Source organism: Etheostoma spectabile, unplaced genomic scaffold, assembly GCF_008692095.1.
Source record: "Etheostoma spectabile isolate EspeVRDwgs_2016 unplaced genomic scaffold, UIUC_Espe_1.0 scaffold172, whole genome shotgun sequence".
NCBI classification, from domain to species: domain Eukaryota; kingdom Metazoa; phylum Chordata; class Actinopteri; order Perciformes; family Percidae; genus Etheostoma; species Etheostoma spectabile.
This window is the reverse complement of record NW_022605573.1, coordinates 29,607-47,543: the sequence shown is the minus strand read 5'-3', so window position 1 is coordinate 47,543 and position 17,937 is coordinate 29,607.

Sequence of the window (17,937 nt, the reverse complement as noted above, 5' to 3'; positions counted from 1 at the left end):
TTTTTTGTCATAAGGTTATAATTCATGTTAAAAATCCACTATGGGAAAAAAACATAAGTGTACATATCCTGAATTGTGTTCTGAATTGAGTCAGGAATACATGTTTATCTCAGGAAATAAGGAAAGGCCGTTGATTTCAGGTAGAAAAAAATGTAACTTGGACCATTTTTCGTCTTGTAAAAATTTGAAATGAGTCGATTTGACCTGAATAACGTACAAGGGTTAAAAAATAACACTGATATAGGAAAATGGGTCAATTTGACCCGAGGACAACACGAGGGTTAAAAACTACATTCAAAGCTGCTCACTGTAGTTCATTTATCAAACAAACAGGAGCAAATAGTGCAGTTGTTGGGGACCATTTTCCCCGTTTGGGGCTATAATGAGTGAGTATTTGTGGCAGCAGGACGGTGTGTTTGCGTGTGTGTTGTTGGTGATGAAGGAACATGTCGCCCAGTGGATGAGTGACTCATTGATGTGTTTTTATGACACATAGGAAGAAGATATGTCAGGCTTCAGCCTGTTCTCATGAACCATTCGCGTGTGTGTGTATATGTATATATATGTACATATGTATATATATTTATATATATATACAGTTGTGTTCGAAATAATAGCAGTGCCTCAACAGCAGCAAGAAAATCACTGGTTTTATTAACATTTCAAACTCTATACCCCAGATAAGTTTCTGGGGGGTAAAATAAAGGTATAGAAAACCAACAAACCCAACAGGACAGCCATGCATACTGTGGATTCTGTGAAATTGAATGATTAACTGAAAAGGGTGTGTTCAAAAAAATAGCAGTGGTGAGTTCAATTAGAGAGGGCATCAATTAGGGAGGGTAATGGAAAAAAAGGGTGTTAACAGGTGATCGTATTTAAGGATCAAACAAGGCATGCTGGTGCTGGCATTTCTCCTGAAAAAACAATGAAATGGGTCGTTCAAGACACTGTTTGAAGATGAGCGTTTCCTAATAAAAAAATGATTAAAGAAGGGAAAACATACAAAGAGGTGCAGAAAATCATTGGCTGTTCAGCTAAAATGATCTCAAATGCCCTGAATGGGAGCAAAAAACTGAAAAACGAGGAAGAAAAAGAAAGAAAAAACCTCGAATGGACAGAAGAATAGCCAAACTGGCGAAGACTCAGCCAATGATGGGATCCAAGAGGATCAAGCAAGGCCTTCAGTTGACAGTGAGTACTGTGACAATCAGAAGACGTCTTATGAGGTTAACCTTCCAGCAAGAAGCCCCCGCAAAGTCCCACTGCTGAGAAAAGACGTGCAGAACGTTTACAATTTGCCAAAGAGCACATTGACTGGCCTGAAAAGAAATGGCATAAATCTTGTGGACAGATGAAAGCAAGATTGTTCTTTTTGGGTCTAAGGGTACAGGCAGTATGTCAGACGCCCTGCAAAACCAGAATTGCAAGCCACAGTAATCACTGAAGACCATAAGCATGGTTGTGCAAAGCATCATGATATGGGGATGTTTTTCATACTATGGGGTGGTCCGATTCACCGCATACAAGGGATCATGGATCAGTCCAGTACAATCAGGATCTGGAAGAGGTCATGCTGCCATATGCTGAGGAGGAAATGCCGTTGAGGTGGACCTTTCAACAGGATAATGACCCCAAACACACCAGCAAGCGAGCAAAAGCATGGTTCCAGATGAACAAGATTCAACTGATGGAGTGGCCAGCACAATCCCCGGACCTTATCCCATTGAAAACTTGTGGGCTGACATAAAAAGTGCAGTGCATGAGGCAAAACCAAGAAACGCTGAGGAATTGGGGATACAGTGCAATTATCCTGGGCTGCAATACCTGTGGAACGATGCCAGAAGTTGGTTGACTCCATGCCCCACAGATGTGAAGCAGTCATCGGAAAAACGTGGTTTTGCGACAAAATTAGTTTAGGATACTCAGCTAGGTTCATTATCAAGAATTCTTGTTGTACAGTACATTTTTGAGTTTCAAGGAAAGATGGCAACACTGCTATTCTTTTGAACATGCCATTTCTTACTTTATTTGAAATATATTATTATTATTTAGTTTTGATGACTTTGCGCAATTGTTGCTTTGGAATAGAATGTACTGTGTCCCCAATGTATCTGTGTTCATTAAAGTACAATTTCTTTGAAGAATTTTGACATTTACTCATTTTTCTAAAGGCACTGCTATTATTTCGAACACAACTGTATATATATACAGCTATGGAAAGTAGAGCACTCTAATTGGTAAGTATTCCACGTATTTCTTACTGACAGCAGCGCACTGACTTCCCCTCAACCATAACAAAACGTTGTTTTTTCAACATTATCACTTTTTCTGACATTTTTGTTATTTTTCCAATGTTGTGGGTGCTTTATTGATGTTTTTTGATGTTTTTAATGTTGACATTTTCAGCGCTTATTTCGACGGCCCATTTATTGCAACAATAAAAACCATAAAATTTGACCCAAGGTCAACATGAGGGATAAGAGAGTGAAGATCCTCGTAGTGAAGAACGAGGTCGGTGGGTTTGTCTCGGAAGAAGTTGAGGAGAAAACACAATATTTCACCCAGAAAACATGTCGACTACTTAATGAGACGAAACCACAATGTCTCTTCTAATCCTAACTAGTTGTTGCCTAAACTTAACCGTTGTCGTCGCATGACGGCGAAGGTTAGGGGTTAGGGTTAGACACCCAAACTGGGTTTGGTTAAGGAGTTTTTTACGTGGCTTTCCACACATATGGTCCCCTTGTGCCCCTCATAGCTCCCATCACAGACACAGTTTTCTTGTTTTTCTAGGCTTTCTAACACAAACCTAACCCCCAACCCAACCTCATCAAGATGGTCACATTGTTGGCTAAACTCAACTGCAACAGCTGCTGAAAACGATGGCTCAGTCACCATTTCTCAGCTGAATTTAACTTAATAAAGGTAATTGTCATGCAACTGGTCGGCTAAAGTTCTTCAGGTCGCCATAATTTCATAACATGTCCGAACCAATTCATGGGAATGCCTTGCAGGCATTTATACTTGTTAGAAGGATGTTTTTTTTGGTCTTTTCATTGGATTTGTTGACAATGAGAAAACTACACTAGACTTCTCCTCTAAAAACTGCTGCTTGGTTGTAACACGTTTGGAGAATTTAATGAATGGATGAAGCAAAAGATCAACGCATGTGTGAGTCACACGCTGATGTGCAGCAGCCACCTGCTCAGCTGTGAGAAGCTGTGAAGAGTCCAGACGTTTTCTGGTGAGCAGAGTCACACACTCGTCTCCGAGGAGAAGGCGAACGAGTGAGTCAGACTGATGAAACAGGGAGACGCAGACAGAGAGGCGCTCAGGTGGAGAAACAATCACACGGGGGAGATGGAGGTGCAAGCAGGGGGAGGAAAACAGTCAGGCAGATGGAGGGAGGGAGGCGTAAACACATACATCACATGCTCCAGATAATCACTGTATTGTTGCCACAACTGACTGACTGACTGACCAACTGGATGGCTTCCCTGGCCTCCTGGGAGATGGGATGGCTGACTGATTTACTGACTGCCTTGATGGCTGACTAGTTACCCGTCTGGCTGATTTTCTGACTGGTCTGGGGTGGACCCGGTTTGTGTCGTTCCCCTGGGACTAGCAACCAACTTCTGGGCCAAGAAGTCATTCATCCAGATAGTTTTACAGCACATTAACCCTCGTGTTGTCTTCCTGTCAAAATTGAAAATCAACACTTTTTATCAATGTTTTTTACTTTTTCTTACGTTTTTGACTATTTTTTCAACACTTTTGTCACTTTGTTTTACGTTTTCAACACCACGTCACACTCTCCGTTGACCAGTGTTAACTTCCTTGAAGGCGGGTACTCTGTTGAAGTTTAAAACTATTGGATCTGCCCAGAGCCACTCTGGATCTGCCATAACCAATCGCTAACGTCTGGTCGTGGCGTCGGCTTAGCATCGCTAGCGTTAGCCTTAGCTAACTCCTTCACCACTAACGGAGCGAGCTGGACAATCAAACTGTTCCCGAGCCACATGAGGAGGAGGGCCACAACATCACAGCTAGCAACAAGACTCAGTAACGATTGTTCCTGCTCGGGCTTTAACTTCTGGATATTCGGCACCGAATGGCTTCGCTCGCATCTTTCTCTGCCGCCATTACGGAAATACAGCTCAAACTAGCGCACGACCTCAATGCCATTGTTCTCAGCCGCTCCCTCTATTCTCTGATTGGACCGGGTAAGATCTGGCCGGAGAAAACCCAGACGGTGTACTGAAGGAAAATGAAAAGTGAGCGGAAGTCCGTAGGAGGGTGGAAACAGACTAGGAATCCTAAAACCCGCCGCCAAATATGTGCACGTACAGAACATCTTCCACAAACCTGGGGAAAACACTGAAAACGTCATCGGTGGGATCAATAAAGGACTTTGAACGTTGAATCTTGATTGGCGCATTTCTACGGTTTCATTTGTTGTCTAAATGCAGGAAAAATGTATTATTATATCATTGTGTTGTATTGTATTCTTCTTTTTTGTCCTTCATGCTGTAACGGATGCTGGTAACTTTAATTTCCTTGCGGGAGTCATCCCAAAGGGACTAATAAAGCTAAGTCTAAGTCTAAATGATCATTAATGTCCCCTGGCAACTGATAAACCTTCAAACTCATGAATTATTACTCAAACCCGCCTTTCTGGATCCATGTGTTATTGTTTGACTGGTACCTGATACAACACATCCACAACCTTTAAAAACAGCTGTTTTTGGTCCAAAGGTTGCCAAGGGACTACGTTCCTTGTTCTTATACTAGGTTAATGTTAACTTGTGCAGTGTCCCTGTTTATTTAAAATAAAACCTATAAAGGTCCAGTTAAACCGACTATTTGGATGAATGACTATTTGTTTTTTGATTGGTCCACTTGTTGACTTGAGACAGAGATTTTGGAGCATGCGATGGCTCTCTCGGGCTGTTTTGACACATTTTACCCGTTTGTTGTCAGGTTTAAATAAATGCACCTAGTGTTGCACACATCTCTGGAGTCTCTTAAATAGGTACATTAGTCCTGCAAGTAAACATGACCTGACAAGCTCTCCAATATCCCGTTGCATAAGCGGCCTGTGGCGGCCTCCTTTTACCACTTTAATGCTGCACTACCTCTTGTTTACTACCCCGAGCCGTTAGCCTGTTAGCTCTGGTGCACACAACTCATTTACTCTGCCCGCTAGTATCCTGAAGTTAAATAACCTCCACCTCTGTGCACAGACACAGCTGCACACGCTTCCCATCAGGCAGTGTTAGAGTCAAAGGGCTTTTCAGCAGTTGCGAGACATTTAGTATTTATTTCAGAGATGCAACGGCGCCGATCCATCAGCGTTCCCTGGACTTCATCAGTGAGTAATTAACCCGACATCCATTACGAGTGAGAGCTCGACGGCGGGTTTTCAGCTCTTCAGCCTGCGTTTAAACTGACAACAGACGACTGTTTGGAAAGCCACTTGGCAGCTGGATGTGGACTGAAATTATGAAGCTCTTTATCAAATATTCGGCTCATCAATAATTCAGCCTGTGATGGCTGGTTTAGTCAAAAACGTTGTACGTCGTATCTTTTGCTCGGCTTTCAAAGTGTTTTCTCTCCAGGACATGTGCCAGTTTCATTGGTTTTGACTCCCATGTAGTAAAAAAACAAATGTGTTGGTCATTTTCTTTTCTTTTTTAGTTTGCAGAAAGTCTATAGGTCTCCCGTTGCTCTGGTCAGTCCCAATCTTCACCCCCATTTAAGGCATTGGGCTCTATCTAGAGAGAGGAGTAACAGGGAAACAAAAGAAAACGAGAGATGAGCGATGGAATGAAAGCAAGAGAGACTGAAAAACAAGAAAAGAGAAACATGGAGAGGAATAAATAGAAAGTAAAAGAGGCAGAGACAAATAGGAGGAATAGAAAAGGGAGGTAACGGGGTAAACAAAGGAGACAAAAGCCAAAGCAAAAAAGATGGGAGACAGAAAGAGACAGACGGAAAGAAGCGAGAGGGAGAAACCAAATGAAAAGACAAATAAAGACAGATTCAGAGACATGACGAGAGACACAGAAACCTAGATAGAGGAGGAGGGTAAATGCAAAACAGAAGACCAAAAAGATGTCGAGAGGGACCGACGCAGATAACGAAAAGAGAGAAAGAGAAAGAGGAGCAACAAGGAGACAACAAAAATGAGAGATGGAGAGAAAGAAAGTCAGAGAGACAAAGATAAGAACCAAGAAAAGAGATACTGAGCGGAATGAAGATAGAAGAAAGTAGAGGCAGAGACAGATTGAAAGAGAGACAGAAAAGGGAGATTGAATGAAATAAACGAAGGAGACGAGAGGAAAAGACAAGCAAAAAAGAGAGGGAGACAGACTGAATGAAACAGGGAAAAAGATGTACAGACCTAAAGAGAGAGACAGAAACATAGAGGAGGAGGGGGAAATGGGAAAAGAAATGCAAAAAAAAGATGGTGACATAATGAAAAGCGAGAAAGAGGAGTAACAGGGAGACAAAAGAAACGAGTGATGGAATGAAAGCCAGAGAGACAAAGACAAAAAAACGAGAAAATTTGAAGAAAAAACTGAGAGAAATAGACAAATTAAGAGGAAGAGACGAATTGAAAGGGGAGACAGAAAAGGGAGGTAAACAAAGACGATGAGCAGAAAGGGACAGACTGAAAGAAATGAGAGGAAAAACTAAAAGACGAGAAAAAAAGGGGGAAATATTCAGAAACGAGAGAGAAGAAATGCAACAAAAAAAAGATGGTGAGATAACGAAAAGGGAGAAAGAGGAAGAGGAGCAACAGGGAGACAAAAAACAAGAGATTGAAGAAAAGAAACCCAGGACGACAAAAAGGAATAAACAAAAAGTAAAAGAGGCCGAGAGGAATTAAAAGGAGAGACCGAAAAAAGGGAGGTAAAACGAGGCAAAGAGAGACGATAGAAAATGACGAAGATGGAGAAAGGAATAAAAGACAGACGGAAGAGGGGGAAACCAGACAGGGACAGGGACAGATGGAGGAGAAGAAGAAACAATGACAGGGACAGACCAATGGAAACAGAGAGACAATACAAAAAGACGAAGATGGAGACAGAATTAAAAGACAGACGGAAGAGGGGGAAAGCAGACAGGGACAGGGACAGATGGAGGAGAAGAAGGAACAATGACACGGACAGACCAATGGTAACAGAGAGACAATACAAAAAGACAAAGATGGAGAAAGGAATAAAAGACAGACAAAAGGGGGATAGCAGACAGGGACAGGGACAGATGGAGGAGAAGAAGGAACAATGACACGGACAGACCAATGGAACAGAGAGACAATACAAAAAGACAAAGATGGAGACAGAATAAAAGACAGACGGAAGAGGGGGAAAGCAGACAGGGACAGGGACAGATGGAGGAGAAGAAGGAACGACAGACCAATGGTAACAGAGAGACAATACATAAAGACGAAGATGGAGACAGAAATAAAAGACAGACGGAAGAGGGGGAAAGCAGACAGGGACAGATGGAGGAGAAGAAGGAACGATGACAGGAACCGGCCAATGGAAACAGAGAGACCGTGTCTGCACCACTCGTCCTCTTCCTCCTCTTCCTCCCATCCTGCCCCCCCCCGCCCCCTCCTCTTCTTCTTCCTCCCATCCTTCCCTCCATTTTGTCCTCCTCTGTCTGATGTCGTTCCAACACCTCTGGGCTCCAGCCTGACATCCACCAGCCAACTAATGCTGCAGCAGCGCTATAATCACCGAAAAAGACTCTAAATAAAGAGACACTGAACGCCTCAAACTGCAGAAACTCTCATTTATTAAGACTTACACGTCCCTCATGTTGTCCTCCTGTTGTCCCCATGTTGTCCCCATGCCGTCCTCCTGTTGTCCCCATGTTGTCCCCATGTTGTCCTATATCAATGTTCTTTTTAATTCCCCAAAATAACATGATTGATTCCAACGCTCTTTGCCAAGTACAAATCTCTACTTTCATTAATTTTGGGTCTTATTCTATTTTATAGCATTGTAAAACAAAGTGAAGTGTTGTTGAAATAGTATTGAGTAAAAGTTGACATATTCCAGTCTGTGATTATCATCAACATCCATTCCTTTAATTTTAGTCTCAATAATTCCTAATTTCTGCTTTTCTGACTCAAACATTAGGGATAATTTCCTATAAATGAGGTTTATTGACCATAATAACCTGTTATTGTTGACTGGTGCTGAGAGAATAAAAGGCATATTGTATTTCATTGCTGTGGTACTCATATGATAATAAACTTGAAATGAACTAAACTGATAAATTACCAAAACAACTGTAAAACCAAAGTTAATAGGTTAGTGTTACGTAGCGTTGAAAACGTCAAAACAAGAGACAAACATTGAAAAAAAGCGTCAAAAGTGTTGAAAAAAGGGACAAAAACGTAAGAAAAAGGTAAAAACATTTTTTAAAAAAAACATCAACAAAAGAGTTGATTTTCAATTTTGACGGGAACACGACACAAAGGGTTAACATTCCACCACATTAAAAGAGGAAATAACATTAAAGTTTGAGTCCTGGGGGCAGACTACGTCGTTACGCGGGGTATTTGAGGGCGTTTCCAGCTGCATGTTGTCCCTCTCTGATCCCTCCGTCAATGCGTCTCTCATGGAGGTCAATGGGGACGCGGCAGAGTGGCCAATCACTGCTCTTCACACTGTCCTCTTCACACCTTCCTGCTATCAGCACGTCCTCAACCCATCGCATTCACACTGTGTTCTCTCTCTCTCTCGTAAATCTGTGATTTCTCATTCCCACGGCTTATTCTAACCCTTTGTGGTGCAGGTGCGCGACCTTTCAGGCTCTGAAAATATAAAAACACCCCATTCAGTCCGTCTCAGAGACGCTCAATGTGTGAAAAGCGGTATGTGGGCCCTCTTTTAACCATCTGAGCGCACGGCGTGACGCGCATCCGAGTCCACTTTTGCTAGTTTGACGGTGAAATGAAAGGGTCCGTGCGCCGGGCGCATGGTCCTAAAGGAGTAGGGTTCGTGTCTTCACTAATCAGAGGGGTGTCCATGATGGTGGATTTGCACCATTGCATTTTTTTATATGTAATCTTTTGCATGTGTGTGTGCTGCTGCGCGTCCCTGTGTGTGTAACAAGCAGAGTGTGTGTCCCTGTGTGTGTGTAATTAGCATAGTGTGTGTGTGTGTGCACGAACCTAGACGTATTTTACCAATGTGCTGTTAAAATTACAATGAAATGCTTCGTTATGGACTTTAGAGGTTTTTGTTGGTCGATGATGCGATCACTTCCTCAAGATGGCAATACGCCCAAAATGCACCTGAACACACCTCCCTGTAAGACCAGCATGCCCAGAATGCTCCTGAACACACCTCCCTCTAAGACCAGCATGCCCAGAATGCACCTGAACACACCTCCCTCTAAGACCAGCACGCCCAGAATGCACGCCTGACACACCTCCCTCTAAGACCAGCATGCCCAGAATGCACCTGAACACACCTCCCTCTAAGACCAGCACGCCCAGAATGCCCCGAACACACCTCCCTCTAAGACCAGCATGCCCAGAATGCACCTGAACACACCTCCCTCTAAGACCAGCATGCCCAGAATGCACCTGAACACACCTCCCTGTAAGACCAGCACCCCAGAATGCACCGGAACACACCTCCCTCTAAGACCGCACCCCAATGCACCTGAACACACCTCCCTGTAAGACCAGCATGCCCAGAATGTACCTGAACACACCTCCCTCAAGACCAGCACGCCCAGAATGCACCTGAACACACCTCCCTCTAAGACCACATGCCCGAATGCACTGCACACACTCCCTCTGACCCACGCCCAGAATGCACCTGAACACCCCTCCCTTAAGACAGCACCCAGAATGCACCTGAACACACCTCCGTGAACACTAGCACCGCCCAGAATGCACCTAACACACCTCCCTGTAAGACCAGCACCCCCAGAATGCACCTGAACACACCTCCTGTAAGACCACACCCCAATGCACCTGACACACCTCCCTGTAAGCCACACGCCCAGAATGCACCTGAACACACCTCCGTGTAACACTAGCACGCCATAATGCACCTGACACACCTCCCTGTAAGACCAGCACGCCCATGCACCTGACACACCTCCCTGTAAGACCAGCACGCCCAGAATGCACCTGAACACACCTCCCTTTAAGACCAGCACGCCCAGAATGCACCTGTGTCTCTGTGTCTACGTATTTACCTGGAAGTGTTTCGGTGTCTATGGATTTACCTGGAAGTGTCTCTGTCTCTGAAGTGTCTCTGTATTTACCTGGAAGTGTCTCTGTGTCTCTGAAGTGTCTCTGTATTTACCTGGATGTGTCTCTGTCTCTGAAGTGTCTCTGTATTTACCTGGAAGTGTCTCTGTCTCTGAAGTGTCTCTGTATTTACCTGGAAGTGTCTCTGTCTCTGAAGTGTCTCTGTATTTACCTGGAAGTGTCTCTGTCTCTGAAGTGTCTCTGTATTTACCTGGATGTGTGTCTGTGTCTCTGAAGTGTCTCTGTATTTACCTGGAAGTGTCTCTGTATTTACCTGGATGTGTGTCTGTGTCTCTGTATTTACCTGGAAGTGTCTCTTTATTTACCTGGAAGTGTCTCTGTATTTACCTGGAATTGTCTCGGTATTTACCTGGAAGTGTCTCTGTATTTACCTGGAAGTGTCTCTGTGTCTCTGTATTTACCTGGATGTGTCTCTGTATTTACCTGGAAGTGTCTCTGTGTCTCTGTATTTACCTGGATGTGTCTCTGTATTTACCTGGAAGTGTCTCTGTATTTACCTGGAAGTGTCTCTGTGTCTCTGTATTTACCTGGATGTGTCTCTGTATTTACCTGGAAGTGTCTCTGTGTCTATTTGAAGGAGTTTTTTTAATCCTGGTTAAATAAAGGTTTGAATGAATTGAATAAACATTCCCTCAAATTACTGTGTAATTCACTCAATGTTTTATTCATAATGTGTGTGTGGTGTGTGTGTGTGTGTGGGTGTGTGTGTGTGTGTGTGTGGGTTGTGTGTGTGTTGTGTGTGTGTGAGAGAAAGATATGAGGAGCAAACAGAACAGAAGGATGAAGACGAGGACATGAATCTATTTTTTTCTGTCAATTTCCTGCAACTTCCCTCCACCTCTTTCTCTCACACACACACACACACACCACACACACACACACACACACACCACACACACACACACACACACACCACACACACACCACAATGGGAACCACAGCATTTTTTAATGCTTTTTTAATCCAGCACAAATTCATAAAACACCAAAATAAGTATTTGAACCATATAATAACTACAAAATGAGGTAAAAACTGCACACCACACACACACACACACACACACACACACACACACACACACACACACACACCACACACACAACACACACCACACCACACACACAGCCATCTCTAGTCCTCTGTCTCGCCCTGATTGCGAGAGAGGATGAACCCAAGCTGCTTTTGTTCCTGTTTAGGAGCCGCCGCGCTGCAACAGGTGATATAAATAGGTACCCATGACTCCGACCAACCAACCAATCAAATCACGGCAAATGAAAATTCTCCATAATTAACAAAATAACTATCATGCTTACTCCTCACACTTTGCACTCCTCATATGCCTCACATTGTTTCTGTTTAGAGTGAGTATGTATTAGTGTGTATTATTAGTGTGTATATATTAGTGTGTATGTATTAGTGTGTATATATTTGGGTTGTTTTTTGTGTGTTAATGCATTGTAAGCAATGATGATCCAAAGCAAATTCCCTGGCAAATAGCAGATTCTGACTTTCAGGGGAATTGGAGACAAGGAAATGACCAACAACATGGGACTCTTTCACCCTGTTGTTGTGTTTGTTTTTTTTGCATCAAATAACTTTTTTTTTTTTGTGTCACTTTTCATCTGTTTCTCCTCCGTTTTTTAAGCTTTATCCGTCATTTTCATCACTTTTTTCGTCGTTCTTTTACCCTTTGTTTTTTTTCCCCAAAGATATAAATTTTAAAGAAACCTTTGGAAAGAAAGGCATTTTTAATGTGGACCGAGAAAACTAAAATCTCGTGCCGTGGACGGAGGACACACGAGGGTTAATCAGGTCGTTCACCGGCACCCTGACCTGAGAGATCCGGTCTCATCGCACCACGAAGACCCGATCTGAGGAAAGACCAGCGGAGATCTGTTTCCATGACGACAGCGTTTGATCCGCACAACCAGAATGTGACCAAATCCGACTCTAATGGCGTTTTTCCACTGCATGGCATCTACTTCTCTCTTATGGTTTTCCATTACAATAAAAAGTCCTGGTACCTGCTAACAAGTAGTTTTTGTAGTACTACCTCATTAAGGGTCCAGAGAGCTGAGAGACACCAGAAGGTGACGGAAACCTGCGACTGCTGATTGGTCGGGGAAATTAAGGGAAAACACAAGACTTTCACCGAAACAGGTGTTCATGTCCTGGAGAAGTTAAGGAGAACACCAGACTTTCACCAGGAAACAGTTGTTCATGTCCGGAGAAGTAAGGAGAAAACACAAGACTTTCACCAGGAAACAGGTGTTCATGTCCTGGAAGTAAGGAGAAAACACCAGACTTTCACCAGGAAACAGGTGTTCATGTCCTGGAGATATTAAGGAGAAAACACAGACTTTCACCAGGAAACAGGTGTTCATGTCCTGGATAAGTTAAGGAGAAAACACAAGACTTTCACCAGGAACAGGTGTTCATGTCCTGGAGAAGTTAAGAAACACAAGACTTTCACCAGGAAACAGGTGTTCATGTCCTGGAGAAGTTAGGAAAAACACAAGACTTTCACCAGGAAACAGGTGTTCATGTCCTGGAGAAGTTAAGGAGAAAACACAAGACTTTCTCCAGGAAACAGGTGTTTACAAGACTGAAAACTGACTTTTAAGCAGCAGAGGTATCACGTTCAACAACCTCTGCGTTTTTTTTAGCAAATATCCATCTCGCTCCTCTCCTCCATCTTTAAATACTGACGCTTGGTTGGCGTCTCAGCGTCAGACACCAACGCAAAATCTAAAAACCCCTTTAGTGTCTAAAACCCCTTTGGCATCTAAAAACCCCTTCAGCATCTAAAACCCCCTTTAGCATCTAAAACCCCCTGTAGCATCTAAAACCCAATTTAGCGTCTAAAACCCCCTGTACATCTAAAACCCCCTGTAGCTCTAAAACCCTTTAGCGCTAAACCCCTGTAGCATCTAAAACCCCTTTAGCTTCTAAACCCCTTTAGCGTCTAAAACCCCTTTACGTCTAAAACCCCCTGTAGCATCTAAAACCCCTTTAGCGTCTAAACCCCTGTAGCATCTAAACACCCCTTTAGCGTCTAAAACCCCTTTAGCGTCTAAAACCCCCTGTAGCAAACCCCTGTAGCATCTAAAACCCAATTTAGCGTCTAAACCCCTTTAGCGTCTAAAACCCCTGTAGCCTAAAACCCCCTTACATCTAAACCCCCTTTAGCGTCTAAAACCCCCTTGCGTCTAAACAGCGTAGAGAGTAGTATGGAAACCAAAACGCCGAAGGGACGTTGGTCGGGACACAGGACTTCCACTTTCACGGTTCTTGTTTCCGCGTGTCCCGAAACGTACATTTCCTACCCCATCCGCCATCTTTTCCTAAACTTAATTGTCCCGTTGTTTTCCGCATGTCAGTGAAGCGCATGCGTCCCGACCCAGAGCGTCTAAATATGACGCCATGGCAGTCCTTTACCGTCAATAACAAATACCAAAGACCCCCACCATCGTCTGTGTCGGACACATTGCTGAGTGAAAGGTCTAAGTTATACATGTTTTAGGGTTAGAAGAAATTGAGAATTGAGTCATCGCTGAAATACCAAAGTCTCCTTTACTCTCATAGCCACACAAGAAAATCACAGATCCAAATCACTATGTGTAAAAATGCAATCAATGGCTCTTCGGCTCGAGGCCCGACTTCTGCCAAAAACTGGAGATCTGTCTGGAAGGTTTTAGAGAAGTCCTGCTTTCAGACAGACGACAGGCAGACAGACAGGCAGGCAGGCAGGCAGACAGGCAGGCAGACAGACAGGCAGAAAACAGACAGTCAGACAGTCAGAGAGACAGGCAGCAGTCGACATCAGACAGACAAGCATCAGACAGACAAGGCAGAAAGACAGTGCAACATCAGACATCAGACAGACAGGCAGACAACAGTCAGACAGACAGACAGGCAGAAAGACAGACAGGCAGACAGTCAGACAGGCAGACAACAAGCAGACAGCAGTCAGACGTCAGACAGTCAGACAACAGACAGGCAAAGACAGACAGGCAGACAGTCAGACAGCAGCAGACAGGCAGACAGGCGACAGGCACAGTCAGACAGACAGACAGCAGTCACAGACAGACAGACGACAGTCAGACACAGACAGTCAGACAGGCAGACAGTCAGACAGTCAGACAGGCGACATCAGACAGACAACAGTACTCAGACAGGCAGACAGTCAGACAGGCGACAGTCAGACAGGCAGACAGTCAGACAGACAGTCAGACGACAGTCAGACAGGCAGACAGTCAGACAGACAGACAGACAGTCAGACAGACAGACATCAGCAGGCAGACGTCAGACAGGCAGACAGTCAGACAGCAAGACAGACAGACATCAGACAGGCAGACGTCAAGCAACAGTCAGACAGGCAGACAGTCAGACAGACAGTCAGACAGGACATCAGACAGGCAACTCAGACGTCAGACAGTCAGACAGGCAGAGATTCTTGAACGCAGCTGTCTGTGAAATGATATATTTCAGATAACTTGTTCTGTGCTCTTGCCTCTCTACCTCCAAGCAGCAACAACTCTTAGATTTTGGGGCTGCGATTACCACAAACCGTTAAGGGCTCACACCAAGAACGGTAACCATAACGATAACCATAACCATAACGGTAACCATTACTATCACGGTGTGAACATCAACACTGCGGTAACTATAACAACGTCAAGCGCGCGAAAATACATCACATCAGACAGGGTCTCTCTACGCCGTGGCCATGCTGTAGACTCAGATGGATTCTGATTGGCTGTCAGGGTCTCTCTACGCCGTGGCCATGCTGTAGACTCAGATGGATTCTGATTGGCTGTCAGGGTCTCTCTACGCCGTGGCCATGCTGTAAACTCAGATGGATTCTGATTGGCTGTCAGTGTCTCTCTACCCCGTGCCATGCTGTAATCTCAATGGATTCTGATTGGCTGTCGGGTCCTCTACCGCCGTGGCCATGCTGTAAACTCAGATGGATTCTGATTGGCTGTCAGGGTCCTCTCTACGCCGTGGCCATCTGTAAACTCGATGGATTCTGATTGCTGTCAGTCTCTCTACGCCGTGGCCATGCTGTAAACTCAGATGGATTCTGATTGGTGTCAGTGTCCTCCTACGCGTGGCCATGCTGTAATCTCAGATGGATTCTGATTGGCTGTCAGGGTCTCTCTACGCCGTGGCCATGCTTTAAACTCAGATGGATTCTGATTGGCTTCAGGGTCTCTCTACCCGTGGCCATGCTGTAATCTCAGATGGATTCTGATTGGCTGTCAGGGTCTCTCTCCGCCGTGGCCATGCTGTAAACTCAGATGGATTCTGATTGGCTGTCAGTGTCTCTCTACGCCGTGGCCATGCTGTAGACTCAGATGGATCTGATTGGCTTCAGTGTCTCTCTACGCCGTGCCATGTCGTAGACTCAGATGGATTCTGACTGAAACGAAGCTGCTTCCATTCTTCTGTTTTTTTTTTGCATGTATTCTTTTTTTGGAATTTGAGACTTTGACGTGGTCGGTGTTTGAGAGCGCCTGGCCGGTGTGATCTGCTCTGGCGAGCGTCAGCCAGATCAACTCTTGTTGTTGCGGTTGTTGTAGCTGTGGATTAAAGCCGGTGTGGTTACGGCAGCAGATTTCCCTCGAAGGGAAGGGACAGGCCTTTTAGTGTAAAGGTATTAAGCCAAGTCTAATCCTGAGCTAGGAGAGCAGCAATTTAAACTGGATTCAGCCCACAGGACCACACATCACTCATCTGTCCCTCTCTAGTCCTCTGGAGCGTACTCTCTGGTCTCTGTTGCTATCTGAGATTCTCCCTCCATTATGTCCATGTCTCCACAGCCAATAAGAAACAAGTTGGTGGAGTCTCCTAGCTTTTTTAGGACTTAAGAGACGTCTCCTGTTCCACAGCCAATTAAAGTCATCTTGGTCAAGTCTCCAGAGGCTGTTTTAGGACATAAGAGACGTCTCCTGTTCAGCAGCCAATAGAGAGTCAGCTGGTGGAGTCTCCAGAGGCTGGTTTTAGGACGTAAGAGACGTCTCCTGTTCCACAGCCATAGGATCATCTTGGTCAAGTCTCCAGAGGCTGGTTTTAGACAAAAGAGACGTCTCCTGTTTCAACAGCCATGAGAATAGAGAAGTCAGCTGATGGAGTCTTCAGAGGCTGGTTTTAGGACGCAAGAGACGTCTCCTGTTCAACAGCCAATAGGAAGTCAGCTGGTCGAGCCTCCAGAGGCTGGTTTTAGGACATAAGAGATGTCTCCTGTTTCTACAGCCAATAGGAGAAGTCAGCTGGTCAAGTCTCCAGAGGCTGGTTTTAGGACTTAAGAGACGTCTCCTGTTCAACAGCCAATAGGAAGTCATCTTGGTCAAGTCTCCAGAGCCTGGTTTTAGGACGTAAGAGACGTGTCCTGTTCCACAGCCAATAGGAAGTCATCTTGGTCAAGTCTCCAGAGGCTGGTTTTAGGACGTAAGAGACGTGTCCTGTTCCACAGCCAATAGGAAGTCATCTTGGTCAAGTCTCCAGAGAAAGGTTTTAGGGACGCAAGAGATGTCTCCCGTTCCACAGCCAATAGGAAGTCAGCTTGGTCAAGTCTCCAGAGGCTGGTTTTAGGACATAAGAGACGTGTCCTGTTCCACAGCCAATAGGAAGTCAGCTGGTCCAGTCTCCAGAGGCTGTCCCCCATTTACAATTTTTACTTGCAGCTCTAAACGTTTGCATTGTTGTTTTGTCTGAACTTGAAGTTGCTGTTATTCCGTTGCTGTGTGTGTGTGTGTGTGTGAGGTGTGTGTGTGTTTTGTGTGTGTGTGTGTGGGTGTGTGTGTGTGTGTGTGTGTGTGTGTGAGAGAGAGATCTGATTTTGATCCACAGTAGTACTTCATTTCTCTGCCTTGAAGCCATTGTCTTCTTTTGCACTCTGGAGCAGTTTGGGCTGAATTGAAGCCTTTTTTTAAATTCAGCTTTGTGCCCTCATTACCATGCAGACCTATATTTTCAAAATACAACTCCTAATTTCCCTGCTGTCGTATCAGAAGCAAGTTGTGAGGGGGGGAGGGGGAGTGGGGGGTGGGGGGTGGTATGAAAAGGCTTTCATGTGCAACGCTGTTAGGGTCCGTTTATTTTCACTCAGTTCCTCCACAAAAAAGAAATGTTGAGCAAGATGTCGGTGCACAGCGGAGCATTTGTTCGTGATTACAGTGGGGGACAAAGAAGACACAGCTTCGCATTTTTTGGGGAGGATTGCGAAAGAAGTTCAGTCATTTATGACAAATAAATCCCAGTTCGTCCATTGTACATTAACACAGTTGTCTCCTTTATGTACTGCACTGCACTTCATAAAGATGGAAGGCAACAACGCCTCTTGTTGAGTTATAAAAAGTTAAAAACAATGTATTACACTTTCAGCCTGATGCACTTTCAGGTCTTTTCGCAGTCCTTTACATTTCCGATCATCCCCAAATGTGAGCAAATTGATCTACAATCTACGTATGAATTTCCTGTATGTCCATGGGACATTTAGATGTCTGATTAGTATATGAAATGAGGCAAAAGACATAAGAAGCTCAGGCGATGGATTTTCCTGCTCTATTTCTATGAACGGACATTAAGGAGCTTTCTTGCATAATTCAGAGTTGCTAGCG